The sequence below is a fragment of the Musca domestica genome, unplaced genomic scaffold (assembly GCF_030504385.1).
Source record: "Musca domestica strain aabys unplaced genomic scaffold, Musca_domestica.polishedcontigs.V.1.1 9, whole genome shotgun sequence".
In the NCBI taxonomy this organism is placed as follows: domain Eukaryota; kingdom Metazoa; phylum Arthropoda; class Insecta; order Diptera; family Muscidae; genus Musca; species Musca domestica.
Window position 1 is genome coordinate 975,367 of NW_026712435.1, and position 25,885 is coordinate 1,001,251.

A 25,885-nucleotide genomic window follows, 5' to 3' on the forward strand; every position below is an offset into this window, starting at 1 on the left:
GTATGAATGGAATACGGACCTATTCACTCGCCAAACGAAGTAATAACAATATTAGGTCGAGTTGCAAAGAAGGTCCTGCATGTAACATGTCATTCAGGTGGATAACGGTCGAAGTTTTATTCAAGGCGTTTGTTGTATTATTTTTACATATAAATTACCGGATGATGAGGCAAATTCGAGACCTTATCATACATATGTTTCACATCGATTTTTATATATAACGGCAATTCATTACGATTAAATTGTATGAGGACTTTCGGAGGAGATTCCCCCAAATTTATGTCTTCGCCGAACTCAGATCGCAATGGTAGTGTCACCACATATCTGCCATCAGAGTCTATACTCTGGACCTCATATAATTTTCCTCACATATGCGGACTGAAGGAGTCATTATTTTCCGTTTGGAACTTATTCTAGTCCCCAAAAGCGCAACAAAGGTTTGCTTAAAAAGTTTTATTCTGCGACGTCAACCATAGTGGCAAATGTGCGAATTTCCGACGATAGGATAGGTCCAGCGACACGCCATCCGAAAACAGACAAGCAAAGTCCCACAGAAAATCAATTTCACAACCCTCTAATAAAATGTTTGGATTCAAGTCAGCGCCCAACAAAGGATCTACAGGACGAAAATCGAATGAATTAGTATACTTGTCTTTTGGGCTCTAAAGTCAGTGACCGAGGGCAAATTTCCAGAAATGGCCTGCAATCCCAGCGCACGATTTTGTAAATATACCGACCGATACAAGCGGCTTTCAATCTTCAGAGAACAAACTTTACGGGTATTGGCTGAAATTGAACAATTCACACCAGAGTTCACCACCTTCGCTAAAACAACAATCCCACGGCAGCGGGTTCTACGATACCGGATTGACCCGAAACAACAAGATCCCAGTTTCGGCCAGCGGCTGCCAACCCAGTATGTACATGTTTGTGTTTGTTTATTTTTTTGTTTTGGGAGCAGCATATCCCGGAATGCTTGCTCCGGATTTTATTGGTCCGTGCCGGGATTGAGGAAAAACCCCGGACCTTGCTCGGTTTGTCAGAACGTCATCCACCACAGATCTGTTTCGGTGCGATGTAATGGATGCAGAGAATGGGTGCACTTTAAGAACTGTTCCGGACTAAGGCGTTTGCGAGACTACAGCGAAAGGGATTATGTAGCAACTTGCTGCAGTAACGTAGTCCCCAGCGAGTCCACTACTTCGTCGTCCTCATTAGAGACGTCGTCGGAGTATGGCACTCCACCGCAGTCTCCAGAACAGCAACCAACACCGCAGCACTTAACGCCACATGTTGCTGTTCCAACTCTGGATTGTGCAGCATTCTTGCAATTCAATTGCAACGGACTCCGAGGTAAAATTGATGAGATAGTGGATTTTATGAGTCGGAGGAATATTAAGATCGCAGCGGTGCAGGAAACCAAGCTGAATGAAAATTGCAGCCTACAACGTTGTTATGGTTACAACGTACTAAGGAAGGATCGCACCAGAAGTGAAGGTGGGGGATTAGCGTTCCTGTTACACCATTCTGTTCAGTACATACCTATCTCGCTTGAGATAGTCTCTAGTGACCCATACATGGAATGTATGGGGTAGCAGTCAAGTGTGGAACTGCCGAGGTAGAGGTGCTTAATGTGTATATAGGTGTGAACCGCGTTATTTGCGTGATATTAGCCCATTATCGGTAGGCAATAACCGCCTGGTACTAGGGGATTTTAATGCCCACCATGAGTTGTGGCATTCCGTCTTAGGTAATGACCAGAGGGATCAGCGCTGGCAGAGCAGATTGACAGCTCCACATTCTGCACGGTTAACGAGGATGCCCCCACCCGAATAAGAGGAGAGTGTCACATTTCGCCAGACTTAACCATAGTGTCACCCGGTCTGATAAATGACGTGATTTGGCAACCCATCATTTCTCTTGGCTCAGACCATCTCCCGATAATCGTCTCCATAAGCAGGTCGCCCGATTTCATAACCTCTGAAAGCCGCACTTTCCTTAACCATGGGAAAGCTCACTGGCCAGAGTTCAGAGAATTCAACAACCGCCGCTTCAGAGAACAGTCCAACCCTTCTAATGTTCGGGTAGCAGAAAGGATTTTCCGAAACATCATCAAAGCTGTAGCCGCTCGCTATATACCTGCTGGTCGAATGCCCGAGATAAGACCAAACTTCCCAACAGAGGCAGCGGGATTAGGAAACGAGCGTGATGATCTCCGTCGTACCAACCCTACTGATCCTAGAATCAGTAATTTGACAGTGGAAGTCAACCGGTTGGTACAGGAGCATAAGAGGAAAAAGTGGCTAGACCATCTGAAGTGCTGCAACATTGGAACCGATATGAGTAAGCTGTGGGTAACGGTTAAGTCGCTCTCGAACCCTGGAAAAAAGGATGATAGGACCTCAGTCACTTTTAACGACGTAACGGTGACTGATCCGAAGAGGTGCGCGGAATATTTTAACCGGCAATTTGTCGAGCACCCCGAGAGCGATAGGGCGAAGCGAAGAGTACTACCTCGTATCAGATCTCTTCCCGCCGAGGAGGAACCACCACAGTTTACGATGGGTGATGTTGCAAATGTCATCCGTAACGCTAAGTCATCCAAAGCGTTGGGCCCGGACGGAATCTCAATGGTAATGTTGAAGCAGCTGGATACGCCGGGAGTCGAGTACTTAACGAAAGTTCTCAATTTGTCGCTAGCCACCCTTAGTGCCCGAAACCTGGAAAATGGGCCGGGTGGTCCCGCTACTGAAGCCAAGCAAAGATGCCAGTAAAGGCGAATCGTACAGACCGATTTCGCTTTTGTCGCCAGTAGCAAAGACTCTTGAGGCTTTACTCCTCCCCAGCATTAGAGGAAGCTATACAGTTGCTAACCACCAGCACGGATTCCGTCCACAACATAGTACCACAACAGCATTACACGCCATTTCCACACATATTAGTAGAGGATTGAACCAGAACAGGCCGTGTGACAGAACAGTGTTGGTAGCCCTTGACCTATCAAAGGCATTTGATAGGTCAATCATGAGGACGTGCAGAGAACTGTTTAATCTCTACCTTTCCGCAATTCCTCGCCCTCCAGACGGCATTGTGATCGTAACGTATGCGGATGATTGTACGATCATGGCGTCGGGTCCAGTGGTCGATGATATATGCGAAAGGTTGAACCCCTATCTCACGGAGCTTGCCGCATACTTCCACGCGAGGAATATGAAAATATCCGCCACAAAATCAACGGCCACACTCTTTACCACATGGTCTGCGGAGATGAGAACACAGCTGAATGTTCAGGTCGAGGGGAATTTAATACCGACCACGAACTTCCCCAAGATTCTGGGGGTCAGGTTCGACAGCATGTTCAAGTCGTCCGCGCAAGCTATCTGCGACAAGATGAAAAGTAGGAACAAGGTCCTCAAGGCGCTAGCCGGCAGCTCTTGGGGTGCGGACAAAGGAACCTTGTTGACTTCTTATAACGCGATAGGTCGGTCTGAGTGACATTCACACCGATGCAGTCGCGGATGCTATTAGCAGTTATAAAGTGAATGCCGTCCTCGTCCATTGCAGCTGAAGAACGTCAGCTGCCTAGACAAACCAGGGTAGTTTTGGCGCAATTACGTTCAGGATGGTGTAGTCGTCTGAATTCGATGTGCGTGACGCCTGCCCGGCGTGCGATACAGGTCCGCACAATACGCTACACCTTTTTAATTGCTCAGCCAAACCTACCCAACTCACTCCAGAAGATCTCTGGCTACAGCCCGTTAAAGTAGCTGAATTTCTAAACCTGGAGCTGGAACCAGATTAGCAGAACGCAAACAAATACATGTACTACTGCTACAACAACAACCTTCGCTGAAGCCAGAAGTTTAAACTTATTTTGGAAACGGTTAGAAACGAAAATTCGGAAGCGGTGTCTATTAAAACCATAGCTAAATACGAAATACCTTTTGGGGTGATCATTTCCCCTAACATCATTTAGACACATTACTGTCTGAATTCGTTCCGAAAAAATGCGACAGAAATTAAAAAAAAATGAATATAAACATGCAATATACGAAATATTTAAAAAATATTGTATATAATAGCATAATAATTAATACGACACTAATTTTTATAAAAACTAAAAGAATTTACTATTTTTATGTTGAAATACAACAAAAATAATATTTTTTACAAACCGATTAATATTGTCAAAACAGTAATACTAGTGTGAAATTAGGTATTTTTTTTTTTTTTTTTTTTTTATTAATATATTTATTAATGCCTTCTATCTTAATTTGATATTTACATTAATTATGAAAATTATCAAAAATTTTTTTAATTCATCAGGGTTCACCCAATGGTTTGCCCTTAAAATATTACTGGAGTTCTATGATTCATATATAGTATAATAGTTCTTACAAATTTTAGGTATAATTGGCTAGAGTCATTAAATTAAATCTTGAGGGGCCCTTCTTCTCAATCTTGTGAAAGTTTCAGAGCTTGCCATTAAGTTTGCAGCTAAGGGGTTGGGATGTGATTCTATTCTCAGTTTGTAGTTTTGAAGTTGGTGTACTATTTCTTCTTGCACGGTTTTCATGTTCAGTTCCTCGTGTAATCTTTTATTCGTTACGAAGTATGGCGCTCCGGTAATTTTACGCAATGTTTTTGATTGAAACTGTTGCAGTACTTTGATTGTTGTATTGGAAGCAGTTCCCCATAACTGGATACCGTATGTCCAAATGGGCTTTATGATACATTTGTATATTAGTAGTTTGTTTTCGAGACACAGTTTTGAGTTTGAGCCAATTAGAAAATGCATTTTATGAATTTGCAAGTCAAGGGCTTTTCGCTTTGTTTTTATATGTGTGTGCCATTTAAGTTTATTGTCTAGATATAGACCGAGGTATTTAACTTCTTTCTCCTGAGGTAGTGTTATTTGATTCATTTGTACCGGTGGACATATTCCCTGGTTGAGGGTGAATGTTACATGGTTGGACTTTGTTTCATTTGTTTTTATACGCCAACGCTTAAACCATTTACAAAGTATGATCAGATATTTTTGGAGCAAACTGCTGGCCATGTCAGGATTTTTGTGCACTGCAAGAACAGCAGTGTCATCCGCGAAAGTTCCAATAACAGCAGTGTCAGATTGCGGAAGATCTGATGTAAACAGAAGGTATAATATTGGACCCATAACACTACCTTGAGGAACACCAGCTCTTATACACTCAAGGTTGCTGTTTTCGTCAATCTCGTGTACATAGAAGAATCTGTTTTGTATGTAAGATTTTATAAACAAGTAGAAATTGATGGGAAGAAGTTGTTTTGCTTTGTACAGTAAACCGTCATGCCATACTTTATCAAATGCTTGTGATATGTCTAAAAAGGCCGAAGTGCAATATTGCTTTGATTCGTATGCAGCATTTATTGTTTCGACTAGCCTATGAATCTGCTCAATAGTTCCATGACTTTTTCTGAAACCAAATTGGTGTGGTGGAATAAGTTTGTTTGCCTCAATAATAGGTGTTAATCTTTTAAGAAACAGTGATTCTAAAACCTTGGAGAGAATAGGCAATAAACTGATTGGCCGATAAGATTTAACTTGGTCTGCCGGTTTTCCAGGTTTTTGGATCATAGTAATTTGGGCTACTTTCCATTGAGGGGGAATAAAATTGCGTGTTAAACAAGCGTTGAAAATGTACGTGATAAGGTTAATACCATCTTGTGGAAGTTCTTTAAGAACTTTTGGAGTAATTAGGTCATATCCAGGTGCTTTACCAAGTTTTAAGGACTTTATCGCTTCCGAAACTTCATTTTTCGAGAACTTTTTTATGGGTAAGTCGAGTTGGTGTGGCTGATTTAGGTAATTTTTAATATAATCAGGTGTTTCTTCAGAGTTATTAGGCGTGAAGACGTCAAATAAGTGTTTTGCAAACACTGTTGCTTTTTCCAAGTTACTTTTTGTCCAGCTGTTATCAAATTTCCTAATTGGATAGCTTGTTTTAGGCTGGTTTTTGATATTTCTGGTTAACTTCCACAGGGAATAGTCTGTACTCATGGTTGTACCCAAATTTCGAATATCTCTTTCAGTGTTCCTTTCGTTTATACTTTTTAACATTTTTTGAAGATCAGATGTGGCTTTATTGAGTATTTTTTTGTCTTCTGGCGATTTAGTTTGTTGCCACCTTTTTCTAGCCTTTCTTTTTTCTGACAGCTTCCTTTCTAATGAAATATTAAAATTTGAGGGTTTGTCAAAGCTGCACTTAGGCGTGGAGTTCCATGATGACATTTGGATGACTTGAATTAGATGTTCAACAGCTACTGTAATTTCTTCGTCGGTTTTTAGGGAAAGCTTTTGATTTATAGTATTGCTGATTTGATAACGAAATAGATGCCAGTTTGTTTTTTTATTGTGCAGTTTACACATTTGGTTTTGGTTTACATGTTGTGAATGTAGCACTAGAGACACTGGAGAGTGATCAGATGACAAGTCATAGCTAGTTACACATGTTTCTGAGTTTTCTGGAATGCCCTTGGAGACACAAAAATCTATGAGGTCTGGAGATTTATTTAGATCAGTGGGCCAGTAAGTAGGCGAATTGGGAGAAATAGTTCTTAAATTTAGGTCTTTTATAGCCCAAAAGAGTTGTCTTCCTTTTGGTGTTGTGAGGCGTGATCCCCAATGGACGTGTTTTGCGTTATAATCTCCGCAAGCTATAAACTTGTTTCCCAGAGTTTTGAAGTAACTAACGTATACATCTTTTTTTACGTTGTGCCTTGGAGGACTATAAAGTGATGAGACTGTAAGAGGCCCATGTATAGTTTGGACAATAATACTTGTCGCTTGTATTTCAGGTGTGCAGTAATGTCTTCCTTGGTGATGTTTTATTGTGTTTTTTATTAATATGCCTGAACCACCACGCGCCTTCCCAGATGGATGCATGACGTGATAGAAGTTATATTTTGGAATGGATAAATGGTTTTTATCAGTAAAATGTGTCTCAGATATAAGAAATATATCTATATTATTAGTTTGTAAGAAATTTGAAACTTCTAAAGTATGTTGTGATAATCCATTTGCATTCCAGAATATAACTTTTAAAATTTCCATTCTTTAGATGTGGGAAAGTTTTTCAGAGATACTCGTAAGAAGGTTTGACATTTGTTTCATTAGTATATTTAAACCACTCAGCATTTCATGTATTTCTGGAAGTTTATTAGTTGTTGTCTGTTGATTTTGTGGTTGTGTTCCGCTAGGTATTTGATTGTTTTGTATAGCGTTTCTAGCTACACTTGAATACTGGACGTTCTCCCTTCGCTCAGCTGAAGTGGAAGGATGCTGCGGCTCTAATTGCTCATTTATTGTTTTCCTTAGAGAAGGGTAATGGTGAGTATAAATTTGTTTGTAAACAGAGCAACCTTTGTAATTTGCAGGGTGGTTGCCATTACAGAGAGCACACTTAACTTCATTTGCCCAGTGTTTTTTAGGACAAGACCTACTTTCATGGGGTCCTGCACATTTTACGCATATCGGTTTTTTTCGACAGTATGCCTTTGTATGACCATGTTGTTGACAATTAGTACATTGTGGAATAATTTTCTTAGGACGTGGTGGTTCAAATTTAATTATATTTGACATTAGTTTTGTTATTGAGTATATATCCTTATTGTTCGGCTTACTTACCAATACCAGTTCAAATAGAGGAAGAGGCTCTTTTTTGTAACGGCTTTTTATGTTCCATATATTAGTTACTTCATGGCCAAGGCGAGAAAGTTCATTTTTGAGGCATTGAGTGTCTATTGAGGGATGCATGTTTCGCATAATTACTTTAAAACCTCTTTCACACTTTGGTTTGTAGGTGTAAAACTCAGTATTCTTCTGTTCTAATTCGCTGACAATTCTTTTGTATGTTTCATGTGTTTTTGGTTGGATCTTGACCTGCTGCTTACGAAGAGTTTTGATCTCGTACTCATTTGGGACAGTCTCTGACAATAGTGCAATCAGAGGTTGAATATTTGAAACTTTGTCAACGAATATTGGCGGTGGTTTAAAAACCTTTTCAGGGGGGTTTGAAGATGGTAATGGTTCATTTTCACTATCAAGGACAGCAAATTGATTAGTATTTTTTGGGGTTTTACTTAACCAGTAGTTATTCCCAGTTGCTTGTTTTTTCTTATTTTTGCCACTTTGTGGGCTTTCTTGTTTTCTTTTCTTGTGTGTTATTTTTTGCCATTCATTGTCTGGCTTGGCATTCTTGTTTTCATCTTCAACGAAGTTCTGAGTTTGCTTTTCAAAGCGACCTACTTCTTCTTGAAGTTCATCTTCATCCGTTTGATAGGAGTCAGGTTTTTTGTTTAATTGTAGTTTCAAAAATTCTACATCTTTTTTGAGTTGACTGCAAAGTTTCTCATATTTCTCATTCCGTTCAGTAAGTTCGGCATTAGCTTTCTCCAATTGTTGCAATTTATTTAATCGGAAAGAGCCAATGCTGTTGCGTGGGGTTACTTCATAAGGTACTCGATCGGAAACAGGGTGACTCATGTCGATTTCGCTATAGAGGTGTTTATCTTAGACACACACCACATAAGCACGACATTACCGACCCAACACAAATTCCGTACTTTACTTTTGGAAGCAACTCTGTGTTGTAAGGTGTAAAAAAAATACAGCTCCACAACCACTATTTTGAAAGAAGCGACCAGCTGATGTTGTAAATTTGATAAACAAATATTCAGCTGACTCCAATATTATTTGTCTCTTTCAAATTAAATTTTGTTTGTTTTGCCAATAAAACAATTTATTGGAAATTTTAAAACTTTGATTTGCGAAACACTCACCGTCGACGATGACTAAACGTGGGTGAAATTGTGTTCCTGAGGAATTACTGCTCCAATACAACAACAATCCGCCAACTATAAATCGCTCTGAACGGTGAAAATTTGAAGGTTTGTTGCAGCAACGATTAACACGTCCGTCTGGTAAGCTACAACAATAATAGATTAGGTATGACGTTTTGTGATTTAATTTCATTTCTTGATATATAAAATATATTAATTTTTTATATAAAATCCCACTGCAGGGCAATGTAAACATATTTTTAGCTTAATAATAGAAAAATTCTTTGATATACTTAACAAAAGGCGAACAGCGATTGTGCGTACATTTTTTCGCATTTAAGGAGCTGTGACACCACATTAGGCAATATAGTCACAAATTTAATGTTACCTAAAAATACAAAATGTAGAATACTTTATGTAGGTATGCAGTTTGGCTTCAATTTAAAAAGAAATGTTGCTTTTTCCACGATTGATCAGGATAATTATTGAAAGAATTAAAATATTTTAAGAACTATTCTTCTGCATTTTTAATTTAAAAATCCAAATTCCAAAAACGGAAAACATTTTTGGATATATAACTCTGACACTTGCATTACGTACAAAAACAAATTTTTGTATGATTGTTGAAATGTTTGTGGTACAAACTGTTATCTGTATTATTCTAGCATGGATTATTTAGATTTGCTTTATTACAATCAATCAAATTAAACGCCGTCCTAATTATTGCTGTTGTAAAATGGAATAAATGTAGACTTTGACACTATGTGTGTTTAAATTTTTTTTAACGCGAGCTCACAGTTAGAAAACACAAATGTTTTATGTTAATGGAGATGATGGGTATTAGTTGTTGATGAGTATGATTATGTTGACCAAATGTAAATAAACCGAAATTGCGCTCCGATAAATAAAAATTAAACTAAGGAGTAGACAGTTTTCAAACGAGTATGCAAGATCAAACACAATGAATTGTAATTTTACTATTTGTTGTGTTTGATCTTGCGGATAAAACGGAGTTAAACTTATATTTCTTGTATAAACAGTCGTTCTTTTTTTTAAGTATTACAAACTCAGGTAAAAGATGTAGATAAGAAGCCAAAACAATAAAACAAAATTTTTGGGATATAATGAATGTGCAATAGCCACCCTTAGTGCCCGAAACCTGGAAAATGGGCCGGGTGGTCCCGCTACTGAAGCCAAGCAAAGATGCCAGTAAAGGCGAATCGTACAGACCGATTTCGCTTTTGTCGCCAGTAGCAAAGACTCTTGAGGCTTTACTCCTCCCCAGCATTAGAGGAAGCTATACAGTTGCTAACCACCAGCACGGATTCCGTCCACAACATAGTACCACAACAGCATTACACGCCATTTCCACACATATTAGTAGAGGATTGAACCAGAACAGGCCGTGTGACAGAACAGTGTTGGTAGCCCTTGACCTATCAAAGGCATTTGATAGGTCAATCATGAGGACGTGCAGAGAACTGTTTAATCTCTACCTTTCCGCAATTCCTCGCCCTCCAGACGGCATTGTGATCGTAACGTATGCGGATGATTGTACGATCATGGCGTCGGGTCCAGTGGTCGATGATATATGCGAAAGGTTGAACCCCTATCTCACGGAGCTTGCCGCATACTTCCACGCGAGGAATATGAAAATATCCGCCACGAAATCAACGGCCACACTCTTTACCACATGGTCTGCGGAGATGAGAACACAGCTGAATGTTCAGGTCGAGGGGAATTTAATACCGACCACGAACTTCCCCAAGATTCTGGGGGTCAGGTTCGACAGCATGTTCAAGTCGTCCGCGCAAGCTATCTGCGACAAGATGAAAAGTAGGAACAAGGTCCTCAAGGCGCTAGCCGGCAGCTCTTGGGGTGCGGACAAAGGAACCTTGTTGACTTCTTATAACGCGATAGGTCGGTCTGAGTGACATTCACACCGATGCAGTCGCGGATGCTATTAGCAGTTATAAAGTGAATGCCGTCCTCGTCCATTGCAGCTGAAGAACGTCAGCTGCCTAGACAAACCAGGGTAGTTTTGGCGCAATTACGTTCAGGATGGTGTAGTCGTCTGAATTCGATGTGCGTGACGCCTGCCCGGCGTGCGATACAAGTCCGCACAATACGCTACACCTTTTTAATTGCTCAGCCAAACCTACCCAACTCACTCCAGAAGATCTCTGGCTACAGCCCGTTAAAGTAGCTGAATTTCTAAACCTGGAGCTGGAACCAGATTAGCAGAACGCAAACAAATACATGTACTACTGCTACAACAACAACCTTCGCTGAAGCCAGAAGTTTAAACTTATTTTGGAAACGGTTAGAAACGAAAATTCGGAAGCGGTGTCTATTAAAACCATAGCTAAATACGAAATACCTTTTGGGGTGATCATTTCCCCTAACATCATTTAGACACATTACTGTCTGAATTCGTTCCGAAAAAATGCGACAGAAATTAAAAAAAAAATGAATATAAACATGCAATATACGAAATATTTAAAAAATATTGTATATAATAGCATAATAATTAATACGACACTAATTTTTATAAAAACTAAAAGAATTTACTATTTTTATGTTGAAATACAACAAAAATAATATTTTTTACAAACCGATTAATATTGTCAAAACAGTAATACTAGTGTGAAATTAGGTATGACGTTTTGTGATTTAATTTCATTTCTTGATATATAAAATATATTAATTTTTTATATAAAATCCCACTGCAGGGCAATGTAAACATATTTTTAGCTTAATAATAGAAAAATTCTTTGTTATACTTAACAAAAGGCGAACAGCGATTGTGCGTACATTTTTTCGCATTTAAGGAGCTGTGACACCACATTAGGCAATATAGTCACAAATTTAATGTTACCTAAAAATACAAAATGTAGAATACTTTATGTAGGTATGCAGTTTGGCTTCAATTTAAAAAGAAATGTTGCTTTTTCCACGATTGATCAGGATAATTATTGAAAGAATTAAAATATTTTAAGAACTATTCTTCTGCATTTTTAATGTAAAAATCCAAATTCCAAAAACGGAAAACATTTTTGGATATATAACTCTGACACTTGCATTACGTACAAAAACAAATTTTTGTATGATTGTTGAAATGTTTGTGGTACAAACTGTTATCTGTATTATTCTAGCATGGATTATTTAGATTTGCTTTATTACAATCAATCAAATTAAACGCCGTCCTAATTATTGCTGTTGTAAAATGGAATAAATGTAGACTTTGACACTATGTGTGTTTAAATTTTTTTTAACGCGAGCTCACAGTTAGAAAACACAAATGTTTTATGTTAATGGAGATGATGGGTATTAGTTGTTGATGAGTATGATTATGTTGACCAAATGTAAATAAACCGAAATTGCGCTCCGATAAATAAAAATTAAACTAAGGAGTAGACAGTTTTCAAACGAGTATGCAAGATCAAACACAATGAATTGTAATTTTACTATTTGTTGTGTTTGATCTTGCGGATAAAACGGAGTTAAACTTATATTTCTTGTATAAACAGTCGTTCTTTTTTTAAGTATTACAAACTCAGGTAAAAGATGTAGATAAGAAGCCAAAACAATAAAACAAAATTTTTGGGATATAATGAATGTGCAATATATGTAGTTACCTAGAAAATTTTTAACATTACTGACTGTAGGCACCAAGCATCGCTGTATGCGTATGCAATTTAAATAGTAACATAAAACACACAAACTTTTAATGTTGTACTTTTCAAAAGAGAGCGAGAGAGACAGCGAGAGAGAGATAGTCTGCTAAAATATGTAGCTAAAAAAATGTTAAAAAATTAAATTTGATGAAGAAATTTTTTTTATACAAAATTCAAGAATTCAAACGTGTTGCACTTTAATTTACAAATACCAGTGAGGTCGGTTGGATATTGCAGATAGAGCTTTCAAAAACGATCAATAAGTGAAGCCTTTAGAAAATGTGGCTAAAATCATGAATATACTTCAATCCGTACCGTTATATAGGGGCTATACGAAAACGTGAACCTATATACAACGCTATGCCACCGGAGCTAGAATCTATTATGAACCGCAAATACCAATTTTTAGAGAAATCCGTGTAAAGATGTGTCGAAAACAATTAATATGCCGAATATCGGGAGGTACTTATATATAGAGACAATTGTAAAACTGTAACAGAACTTTGGCTGTATAGGTCCATAAAGCCAAGCTTCAGTTACCTGAGGTCCGAGGGGAAATGTGGATAAAATCAACTATACAGCGAATAGCGGGAGGTAATGTTAAATGGGGTTATACGAAAACGTGAACCAATATATACAACTAAAACCCATTACGAACCACAAATATACCAAATGGTGGGCCGATATATCTCATTTTTAAATCCAAACATCGTAGACGCAATACAAACTTTATGTGGTGGCGAAACGGAATAGATGATATCGAAATAATTTAACGCGGTCACACCAAAGTTAAAAGATTATTACTTTTTCAAAATTGCTAAAAAAAATCACGAAAAAAAATTCTCAAATCGGGAAAAAATCGAAAAACAATTTCAGTGGAATCGAATTTTGAAATAATAGTACATTTTACTGACAAACTTTGTAAGGATCTTTAAACATTTGCTGTAAAAAATCAGCGAACAAGTGGAAGATTTTTTCAATTTGTTATTCTTCTTTTGTCAATTTTTTTTTTTCAATTTGTATTATCATATTGAATTCAGTGAATTTCTTGTGAACAAAATATAAAATAATTTTTCACTATATACAATTTTTCAAAAAAAAAAAAAAAAAAAAAGAAATGGAATAAGTGCGAAATAGGATGTTAACTGACATCTACCTTTCAACTCCAGGGCCTACATCGTGGTTCAGCTGGAAGATGCGAACACATTTAAACAAACAAAAATGACCGAAAAAGCCTAATGGGGCTCATTTAAAAGCGTGGACCTACTTATTTTATGTGACAATAATACGTCCAATGAGAGCTCAAAATGCTAAATTCTTTGGGAGTACAATCAGTAAAATGCCAAATTTAAAGGGTGCAAAATAGAAGAGCGAATGGGACTTTTAATAAGAAAAGGATTTCTATCCTTCCAGAAATTCTTTCCAAACATTCAAGATACCTTAAATCGCTTTTGCAGGACATGATATCGATCATAACTCGCGGATAAGGGTACAACCCGATTTCATATTTATATAACCATCGTATGATTTAAGCTATTTTTGGGGTCTTGACCACTTTTTTTCATAAGAGAAGAAGAGAACCTCTTCACATAAAATTTTGAATTTTCAGAGTAGGGCCAATTTGGTCTTGACCACATTCATCAATTGATTTGGCTGAAAATTGTATATATGTTAACCTGGGGTAGGGAACCATCATACAGATATTTGCCACCTCGGAATTTATGTAAGTAAAGTCCCCACATTGGAGTATCCCCAAGTCCACTTTCACATCTAATGTGTGGTCAGAGAAGAAAATTTTGTATTCTATTGAATTTGTAACCCCCAAGGGCTACGTTTTGGTATAACCCTTATATGTATATGTATAATGTATCCCTGATTTCAGTTGTGGCCGTGGTCTTGGCCACGTTTTTCAACAGATTTGGCCTTTATTTGGCATCTTGGCTTTTCTTTTTCGAGGGTCTTGACCACATTTTCCAATCTATTTTGCTGTATTTAGGCTACTTTGTGAGTATTTTGGTCCCCAGGGCCCCGATCTATAGTGATTTTTACCTATTGGCGGACAACAACACGGGCATTGTTGATTCGTCATTGAATGTTACTATGAACAAGAACATAGAACTTCTTGGGGACTCTAAAGCGCAATCTGAGGTGCTATGGTAATGGGTGTAAAAGCGTAATTAACTTTGACTATTCATATATATATATATATATATATATATATATATATATATATATATATATATAGGAATATATTTTTATGATTTTACACTCAATTTTTAACAGAATTATTTCAATCGATTTCACTGGCAAAAAAGAACCTGGCAATAATATAAAATCCCTATACTTCATTTTAATGATTTTTACTTGTTTTTCGGTTTTTCTCAATTCGCCTTTTTGTGCGTTTATTTGATGAGGAAGTAGGTACGAATTCCAAATGGTCTCATGGTGAAAATGTTTTTTTTTTTAATGTTGGCATTATTAGGGCGAAGATCATTTGGATGGATATATGATTGTTTATTATATTTAATTAAAGCAGATATACACAACACTTAAATTGTGTAACCTTGGTATGTTTACAATTTCTTGTAATCTACCAAGAAAATTTATTTTTGCTTTCTATTTATACATTTTTGAATTCATTAAAACTAGCATTTAAAGTTAACTAAGCAATAAATTACTTCAGCCAATAACCCATGCAATGTGAAACCAATCGAGGTGTTTCTTTATTTAGGCTATTGGCCTGCATAAGGCAAACAATAATTATATAGGTCAGTTATATGCTGACATAGAATAAAATAATAATAAAAACAAAATTAAAAATGTGTTAGTAAAATATGTTCTTTTGAACATTCTCCCCCACGTTGAACGAGGAACGTTCAAGAAACTGTCTGGTCAATGACGTATGATGATGAGACTGACTGCCGAGGGGTAGGTGTTGGGTTCATGTTATTGTTGGAAGTTCTGTGGTGCCGAAACTTGACAATGACGTATATGGCTACTCCAATTCCAATGCAAAGAGCTAGATAGCTGATGGTATGATGGTGAATGGCCGTCGATTTCATTAATTGTGGAAGGCGTCCGATTTCAATAGTTTTTAGCTGTTGGTGTAAGGTGACGAGTTCAGCAGCATGTGTTTCATAGGTGCTGTTTAATGTTTTGTTGAACAAGACAAGCTTGCTGCTTGAGATTATGGAATCCAGTGGCTTAAGTCTCAGATATGATGTGTGCACTGTTGTTTTGTTTTCGTAGTGACCGTATATTGTAAATGTGTTGTCTTTGAAAATGCAGCCTGGCCCAATTTCTAAAGTTCCAGCTCCTTGCACCTCCAGGTGTGTCATTTTTGTACCACAAACAAAGGACAATTCTGTTAAATTGGCTAGAGTAAACATCCATTTATTCTTTTGTTCCATTTGTCTCCAAGTTTGGTGGTGCATGGTTGATTGCAAGTCGCACGCTTCTGACGATTTGTTCAATAAGAAAATCACCTCGCATAAATGTGATCGATCGCCTTTGCTAAATTTCGCTTGGTTGTCGCAAATAAAAACGTCATTTGTGGTATGTATGCAGCTGTTCATTTCTTCTGCGGTTAGCGATATGAACTCATCCCGATGGACGTTAGCTGCCAATAATGTTGATTTCAAAGCTATTGAAATAAATCGACCGGATCGTAGCATAGGTACGGGGATCATTTTGAATAAATCATACTGCTGGAGATCCACTAATGGAAGGCGAATCTCGAATATGATATGGTTCTTAATAACCCTTCCCTTACTCTTCATTAATTTGAAGAAATCCGAAACATTATCTTCGCGAACGGGTAGAGCACGAGATGGAGGAATGTGAGACTTGATGGTTTGGAGCTCTTGTAGCAATTGATGTGGCGTAAGTAGCAACGGACTTATCCGACCATGATGAGCATCCGTTAAAACGTCGATTAAGTTATCTTCTATATGTTTCAACCTTGATGAAAGTAGCATGAGCTGTGAAGTGAGAAACATAATTGATTGTGTTGTCTTTACAACATCTTCTTCTTTCTTCACCTTATTTGCCAAAAGGTTCATCTCCACTTGCATGTTGCCGAAGTTCCTTTGGCTCGTATCTTCGTCCTTTCTAATTATGTTGATTGTTGAATCAATAATAGATGTCTGATTTTTTAGAAGATCCAACAAATGTTGCTTGTCTTCATTTGCCTTCTCAATTGTCACAGTCATTTGCTCCGCATATTCCGAATCCAAGACACCAAATAACGAGTGTGCGAGGTTCCCGACTATGTTTAGAGCTCCTCTCCTGATGCGCCTGGGGAATATGTTCAGTGTATTTGATTCCAACTGCTTTTGTACTTGAATAAGATTTTCTGAAAGTATCTCACAGCTTCTGTTCTCAACTGCTATCTTACACAACTTCTGAAGGGTTCCTATCCCGGTAGAAAAGCCATCCATATCTGCCCAAAATGGGGAAAGATCATAATAAGTGATCAGTTTCCACTCTGCTGTTACTACTTTTGTGATTCCAATTCCTTCAAAATAGATGCCGGGCTTATTCTCAAACTTGTGTATGTTGAACGAATGACACAAGCATAGAGGTAAAAATAGTAAAGCCACAAGCATCATCGATACTAGCATGCTGCTTGACGTCTTCAATCGCTTTGGAGATGGCTCTTCACTCCTACTCTTGGTCTCTATAGGCGGAAGAGGTTCCTTTTCCTTTTTCCATAAAGGAGCTAATCTGGTTATAGCTCTTTTAATTTCGCCGTTTTGTGTCCTTACGTCGACTACACGAACGGCTCCATCGTTGCCCTTATATGTTCGGGTTATTCTGCCTAGCGGCCACTGCATTACAGGCATGTTATCTTCCTTAATAATGACCAATTGACCAGGTTCCACGTTTGGAGATGGTGTACTCCATTTCCTTCTTTCTTGCAGAGTATTTAAGTACTCCGTGGACCAACGTTTCCAAAACTCATGCCTAATTTGAGATACGACCTTCCATCTGCTTGTCAATGATGTTGACGATTGGTTCGCTGATGGGTCAACCTGTGCCGTTAACGGTTCTCCCACAAGAAAATGACCAGGTGTTAATGCAGCTAGATCATTTGGATCGTCAGAAATAGGAGTCAACGGTCGGGAATTCAGGATTGCTTCTATTTCAATAACAACTGTTTCCAACTCTTCGTGGGTTAATGATGCACTATTAGTGGTGCGAAGCAACAGTTGCTTGGCTGACTTCACCGCGGCTTCCCATAAGCCACCAAAATGTGGTGCTCTTGGGGGAATAAACTGGAAATCGATCCCTTCTCTTGAGCACGTCTCCGCTATTATTTCTTTGCCTTTCTCCCCAAAGACAGCCTTATTGAATTCATCGAGCTGATTTTTAGCACCTACAAAGTTAGTCGCGTTGTCTGAATATAGGGTTTGACATTTTCCTCGCCGAGAGATAAATCTCTTCAATGCTCCAATAAATGCTTCCGTTGTTAGGTCTGTAACTATTTCCAAATGTACAGCCTTTGTTGCGAAGCAGACAAAGACAGCGATGTAAACCTTGTGTGGTCTCTTGCCTCGTATTTTGTAGTGGACCCATAACGGTCCGCAATAGTCAACGCCGGAGACAATAAACGGCCTTGCTGGTGTGACTCTGCTCGGTGGGAGATTTCCCATGATTTGGTTGTATAACTTTGGCTTCGCCCGGGTGCACCTTACGCAATTTTGCACAATGTTGCGAGCCATAGCCTTCCCCTTGATTATCCAATATTTTTGTCTTGATGTTGCCAGTAATAGTTGTGAGCCACAGTGGCTATTCTCTAAATGGATCATGCTAAGAATGAGTTTCACAATTGGATCGTTGTATGGTAACAACATCGGGTGTTTTGTGTCGTATGCTAAGGTTGCCTCTTCCAACCTGCCACCGACTCTAAGTATTCCTCTGTCATCAAGAAACGGAGTTAAACTATGTATGGAGCTTGATTTGTCCAATGCTCCATGTTTCCTCAATTGCTGAATTTCTTTCGCAAAATCTGCCACCTGTACGGTCTTGACTATTAGTTGCATCGCCTGATTCAACTCCATAGGTGTCAATACATCTGTCGAACTTCCATGCTTGCGTCCCTTTATCCTTTCTGAAAATCGCAGGACATAACCGACAATACGTTGTAATCGTCTAAATGAACCCTTGTGGTTGATTCCATAGATCATATCCTGTAACCCACTCTGTGAGGCAATTGCTGATACTGTAGATTTTGTCTTGAATTCAAGATCGGATTGATTTTCTCTATTCTTTGAGAAGGGCCCCGGCCAGAGAGATTCATTTCCATGTAGATACGTGGGTCCATAAAACCACATCAGACATCCCGACAGACGATCTGGTTTCATACCTCTGGATATATAATCGGCAGGATTATCCTTCGTCCCCACATGTCGCCATTGAGTGTTTATCGATCTGCCTTGTATATTTTTTACTTTGTTGGCAACGAACGTCTTTAGAGCTGATGGTTCTGAATTGATCCAGTACAATGTAATCTCTGAGTCTGACCAATAAATAGTCCTTAGATCTTCGTAACCCAATTCGGCTTTGACCTTAGCAGTAAGTTTTGTTCCCAATTCAGCGGCACAAAGCTCTAACCGTGGCAGCGTGATCTCCTTTATTGGTGCTATTTTTGATTTTGAACAAAGAAGTCTGACTATATGCCTGCCGTCTGGCAGCATAGCTCGAAGATACACCACAGCACCATATGCCTTTTCTGACGCGTCCACGAAAGTATGTATCTCAATTTTTGTTGGTTTCTCTCCATCAAACATGTGTCTGGGTAACCTGAAATCATTTAACATCTTCAGACCTCCTCGGAACGATAGCCAATATGCTGCCCTTTCTGCTGGCAGTTCCTCGTCCCAGCCAAGTTTATTCTTCCACAGTTGCTGAATAAAGATCTTAGCTGCTGACACCACAGGACCCGCAATTCCTAAGGGGTCAAACAATCTTGCCAAATCAGATGTGACCTTCCGCTTGGTGACCTTGGTGCATTCGTTCACATCACTCTTCAAACAAAATCGGTCTGCTTGAGGAATCCATGTTAATCCCAAAACCTTGGTTGATGATTTGTCAAAATTGAGATCTACTTCTCTATCTTCTGGAGGAATTCCATGCAGCAGTTTTAAGTGGTTAGCACACCATTTTCGTAGTCTAAATCCAGCTTCCAGTAGTAACATATTAACTTGTTTCTGCATCTCAATTGCCGTTGTTAAACTGTCAGACCCGCACATGCAATCGTCAACGTAAAAATTCTTTTGCAATACCATCGCCCCCAATGGATATCTTTGTATGTTCGTATCTGCTAGCCTTTTCAGACATCTTGTAGCAAGATATGGGGCACACGTCGTACCATATGTTAACGTATTCAACATGTAATGTTCGAGTTCCTTGTCTGGAGTGTTTCTCCATACGATTAGTTGATATTTGCGATCTCTTTTGTCGACTAGCACTTGTCTGTACATCTTTTCAATGTCTGTTGTAAACACAAATCTCGGCAGTCTAAACCGCAACAGCATTCCAAACAGATCTCCTTGAACCCTGGGACCTGAATGCAAAATATCATTGAGTGACCATCCAGATGATGACTTGCAAGACGCATCGAACACAACCCTCAGTTTTGTTGTGCTGCTATTTGGGCGTAGGACACAATGATGCGGGATATAGTAATGATTACCACGCACCTCTCTTGATTGTATTTTCGTCATATGTCCCAGATCCTCATACTCCTTCATAAATTTAGCATACTGCTCGTGAAGACTTGCATCCTTAGATAAGCGACGTTCCAACGCAAAGAATCTTGATGCTGCAATATTCAAGGATTCAGAAATTTTCTCAGGGCCGTCTGCAAACGGTAATCGCACCACAAACCGACCATTCTCATTCACTGTTGTATTTTGGTTGAAGTGATTTTCACACTGTTCCTCTGCTATTGTCAACTTCTGGTCTTCACAAACATCGTCTTGTTCCCAGAACATCTTTAATAACTCTTCTAAAGCATGTTCATCTTCTCCGAAAACGGCGCATGTCACAGTTTCTGATTCAGCCTGAACTCTTCCACTAGCAATCCATCCTAGTTTTGAGTTCTTCAATATAGGAAGCTCTTTGGACATTCGAAGTTCTTGTGAGAGAATCAGGTTGAAGTAGAACTCTGCTCCAAGTAGTACGTCAATCCTGGTCGTTTGATAAAAATAGGGATCTGCTAGTTTTATGTTTTCTGGAATAGGCCATGATGTGATGTCGATCTCAGTGCTTGGTTGGGGTGGCACTATATTTGGTAACACAAAGGCTTCTAGGCGTGTTCTGAATTTGCTGGTGAGTGACTTAAGCTCCACGTTGACCCTGTGGTTTGCGGTTCTTGATCTACCTCCAACACCTTCGATACAGAGAGATGTTTGAATGGGTTCGATACCCAACCTCTGCACTAGTCGCTCTGACACCAGATTAATTTGTGAACCGGAATCCAGAATCGCCTTAAACTCATAGCTTCTTCCATTATTTGCCTTGATCGCAACACGTGCGGTTGCAAGAAGTACGTATGATTGGGATCTATTCGCCGATGCTACTGTTGGCGGCTGTTGAACCGACAAATCTGCTGACTTGTTCTCTACTTGTGGCCTCGTTGAAAAATGCAAAAGTGTATTGTGTTTTTGTTGACACTTCCTGCACTTCCCACTTGTACACGTTTTTGCCTGATGGTCATCCTTGAAGCAATTTAGACACATCTTGTGTCTAGCAACCCATTTCTGTCTTTCGGGCACTGTCATTGCCAAGAACTGTTTGCAGTAATATAGGGGGTGGTCACCTTTGCACATGTGACATCTACGGATCGTGGTGGAAGCAGTCGTTGCTGACGGTTTGCTCTTCTGAATCCCATTGACAGCTTCTAATGATTCGAAACGACTCCTCAAACATCTCATGAAATGATCCATCGTTTGGAGTTCTTTCGAATCTACAATCGACTGCTCATACAACACATGAGTAGTCTTGTCCATCCTCTTTGTTAGGATGTGGATTAAGAGTGGATCCCATTCCTTTGGCCTTACTCCAAGACCCTCCAATGCCAATAACGATTCATGAAGACTATCATGAAAGTCCTTCACTGATCTGCTATCGCCAGACATGTTGGGCAGGTTTAGCATTCTCTCAAGTATAGTTGACACTTGAGCTCTCTTGTTATTGTACCTGTCTTGGAGTGTCTTCCAGGCAATGTCGTAATTCGCCTCGGTCAACTCGAGGTGCCTTATGAGTTTCTCGGCTTCCCCAGTCACGTTGGCCTTGAGATACCACATTTTTTGCACTTGTGGCAAGGCTTGCTCGTTGATCATTTTCCCAAAAATGTCAGCAAACGTCTGCCACTTCGAATAATCCCCATTAAATTGAGGGATTGTAATTTTTGGCAGATTAACTTGATTTGCCAAGTTTCCGCCTGATCTCTGCTGAGACGACGAATGATCGACCTGTGTTAGCGTCGATATTTTTTCTTTGAACTTTAACGTCTCTTCCTCTAAGAGAACGTAGGCTGATGCATCGTACCCCACCAACGTTGGGTCATCAAAGTCCTCGAACATTTTGAAGTGGATATCTTCCACGTGTGTCCACAGTTTTTCAATTGCAGCCACTGTCTGACAGGGAGCAGCTTGGCCTGAATTGCCCCTTATTAATGTTTGTATGGACTGCATTAGAGCCCTCTGACGTCTCACTAATGCAGTCACGCTGCTGGTTGCAGTAAACTGGCCTGATTGTTTTTGCACCCCCTCCCTTGTTGCGGGAAGCGGTTTCTGAGGCATTTGTTCTTTGCCCCTTTTGATGTCTGCCTCGATGTTGTCGATTGCAGCTCTGTACTCTTCACCAATGACTTGGTATTCGTTATTGGTGATATGGAGATGTGACTCTGCCGCAGGATCTGCACGAATTTTGTTTTCATTGCGATCGATCTCTGCCCAGAGTGCTTCCATTTCCTTGAGCTTTTTGCTGTAGAACTCCACCGTTCTTCTTTCCAATGGAGCCTTTTTTACGTTCGCAATTGCCTTCCTCAACTCGGCAATTGCTGCTTGTTGTTGCTCGATTACTGTAGCTAGATCCATCCTGTATCCGCCTTACGGTGATTAGCTATCAGTTGATTCAGATTCTTGATGTAGGTACTGGCTTCTTCTCCAGATGTTTCTGGCTCTTAGATGGTGCTACTAGTTGTACGTAACTAGCTCCTTTCACAAATAAATATTTCAAATTCCTTACCACTGGTGGGGGGAAATTCGAAATTTATGAGTGAATCAAGTAATCCTTGTCAGGATCACGTCGGGGTCACCAAAAAATGTTTATTATATTTAATTAAAGCAGATATACACAACACTTAAATTGTGTAACCTTGGTATGTTTACAATTTCTTGTAATCTACCAAGAAAATTTATTTTTGCTTTCTATTTATACATTTTTGAATTCATTAAAACTAGCATTTAAAGTTAACTAAGCAATAAATTACTTCAGCCAATAACCCATGCAATGTGAAACCAATCGAGGTGTTTCTTTATTTAGGCTATTGGCCTGCATAAGGCAAACAATAATTATATAGGTCAGTTATATGCTGACATAGAATAAAATAATAATAAAAACAAAATTAAAAATGTGTTAGTAAAATATGTTCTTTTGAACAATGATAATTTCTCTTTTGTGTGAGGAAGGTCGAAAGGTTTTCTTTTCCTCAATAAAACGCTACTCCGGAAAATATAGACCTAAATTGACTTTAATAACAAGAGTTGTTAGTAAAGTTAAAAAAAAAAACGGTAGTATCTATATTTATAGTTTTTTTCTAAGACTGGTAAATGTAGAATATTTCCATGATACTTTCAGTTTGAAACAAAGTTTTATGCTAGCGACAAAAATATTATTAAAATAAAATAATATGTTCGCATGATAGCGATGCAATACCAAAAAATAAGAAAAATGTTAGTAAAAGAGATTTTAGAATTTAATTTGAATATGGTTTCAAACTCTATTGGCAAAAAGGTGAGTTTCTACGAAACAATGAAATACAAATGCAAACGTGTGCTATCAAAGAGAGGATTTTAACAAGTGAGTTGCTGATGGTGGCATTGAACAACACCTCTCTGCACCCGACCAGTGTGAATATGGCTTCTAGGAAATGTAGTAGAACGGGAAAAAGGCTCTCGTCTACAATCCGAACTGGTCGAATATGGATCCTACAAGAAGTAAAGAGAAGCTCGAAAGGGCCACCAACTAACCAGGGTAATTAGAATGCTGGGCAAACAATAAATCGTGGAATGCGTGTCCATGTGCAATTGAGCATCTTTGATTCAATTCAATGCAAATTTACGTATATATACGTATATATAAAAAACGTTGAAGGCTGTGGGGCACAAGGAGCAAAATGTCTGAAACTGATTCCATTGCTACAGAACAATTACAATATATATATACAGATACACATTCGTCAAAGGGTCCTGCGAAATCATCTTCTGTAGATACACGACCTACGGTTCTCTTCCGAGGAAGATATGTGAACCCAATGATCAACACGAAGTATACGAATCATTAACAGAACAGAAATCTAGTGTACAAATTCTGCAAGTAACCGGATAAATTGGCAGGAATATGACAATATAATCGGGCAACGTATGGTGTAGCACATTGTTGAGGACTTTGCCATTGACATACCCTATAGGGTTTAGAGTAAGTAGAGAGCTTTTCAAATGAAAGGGGCCTTCTCTGCCAAAAGAGAATTATTGGCGAAGTACTGGGGTGAAGCGTCACGACTTCCGTGTATTACATCCGCAACTAAATTAAGAAAATCTGATGCTACTGCTACTCCGGACAGCTGAAGACATAGCAAGGTTACCGATTTTATAGGCGCGACTTTAGTCGTTCAAATTAAGCGATAAACATTGGCCTGACCAAGTGGAGACTTTGGACGTTAATGGACTACACCCGCGAATGTCTTTAACGTGACATAAAAAAATATATGTAGCTCCGCCGCCTCCTCTGGGCAATAGTGAACCCAACGTGGAATTTGAATCAAGTTAACTGTAGAGCTATTTTGCACAAATGAGAAGAATGTGCCCGGCTTGTGGTTAAACAGATTTAGTCTCTTCTGTTAATTGGTGAAAAGTACGAATGACGTCTTGGGGAGCGCAGTTTACTCCAAATGTTACAGTTTGGAACTCAAAATCTTGGACGGAAGGAAAAATTCTAAACAAAATTATTTGCAATGGCGGGAGTTTGGAAGCGACGCGAATTTGGCGGTACATTTGAGTAATATCACAATTGAACTCGAATCTAAAAAACCGCCGTCGCAAATTTAGAAGATCTTCAAGCAAATAAGCTTAAATTATTTTTTAGAAGATTACGCGAAGCTTTGTAGTCGATTTATCAGGATTATTTACTGGATGGTGTGTAAGACAAAGAGCAAGCGAATTAGACGATTGGGCAGGCTATATATTTTAACGCGATAGCAAACGATCGTTCGCCAAAAGAATGTTTACACACACATTACAATCAAGCGAAAGCACACAACAACTATCGTTCATTGTGTTGGTTATTGAAATCATTTCTGGCATTCGATCACCAATGAAAACAAATGTTTGCGACTGATTGCGATCGCTCATTTTCAATCAAACAATCATGTTTAGTCTATAGCATTGCTGGACAAGAAGGTGTTCTAGCTGGCTCGGTCAATATCTTTAATATAGTGATACATCTGACAAGTTGAAAACTCTGTAAACTAAGAAAAAATATTCGTTTAATCTGGCTGACATAATTTTAGCAGTTCCATCAAGTCAAGTGTCCGTAAAATGAGCATTAAATGTATTTTCCAAAATTGTAACCAAACAAATCACAAGTTTAAGCAGTGTCACAATTAATAATTTATTAATTGCTAAGTTGAATAACAATATAATGGAAAAGGGTACTAAAAATCTCATAATGTACCTTAAATATTTTTATATTTTATATGAGTTTTTTTTCGGCTTGAGGTCATTTGATTTTTTTTTTACCCAGTTTTCACTTAGAATTACACTTTTTATTTATCTATATGTTTTGTAGTACTTGAAATGAAAATATATTTTTAGTAAGATGTACATAGACATGTGATGTGTTCACACAGGTTCCAACATATATTATTTTTTCTTGCTACCTGGTATATTTCATTGGAATTGGGCGTTTGAAAAAAGGCAATAATTATACACCCATCTAACAAGCAATGACGTTATTCATTCTGCAGCAAAAAATCAAGTTTTTAAACAGCATCATTAAACGTTCTACCTGTTCAAAATATGTTAACACACACAGCGAATAAAATAGTGTTTTTAATCGATTGCGAACGATTAAAACGCTATTTTCTCGCAGTAGTTCATTTT

The 25,885-nt window shown here is 38.7% G+C and overlaps 2 protein-coding genes across 12 annotated transcripts in view; both read left to right on the forward strand.

The window, feature by feature from the left end:
• Positions 1-25,885, forward strand: part of LOC101889337 (neuronal calcium sensor 2) — a 175,687-nt gene that overhangs the window by 69,302 nt on the left and 80,500 nt on the right. The gene's annotated exons all lie outside the window — the stretch shown is intronic.
• Positions 1-25,885, forward strand: part of LOC101901167 (neurocalcin homolog) — a 337,832-nt gene that overhangs the window by 69,284 nt on the left and 242,663 nt on the right. Inside the window, exon 1 of one of the 5 annotated variants that reach the window (XM_059131519.1) lies at positions 22,511-22,515. The exons of the other annotated variants lie outside the window; for them this stretch is intronic. The gene's annotated coding sequence lies outside the window, so the exon portion shown is untranslated. Of the gene's footprint in view, positions 1-22,510; positions 22,516-25,885 lie in introns of those variants that run through there. 5 annotated transcript variants of the gene reach the window in all.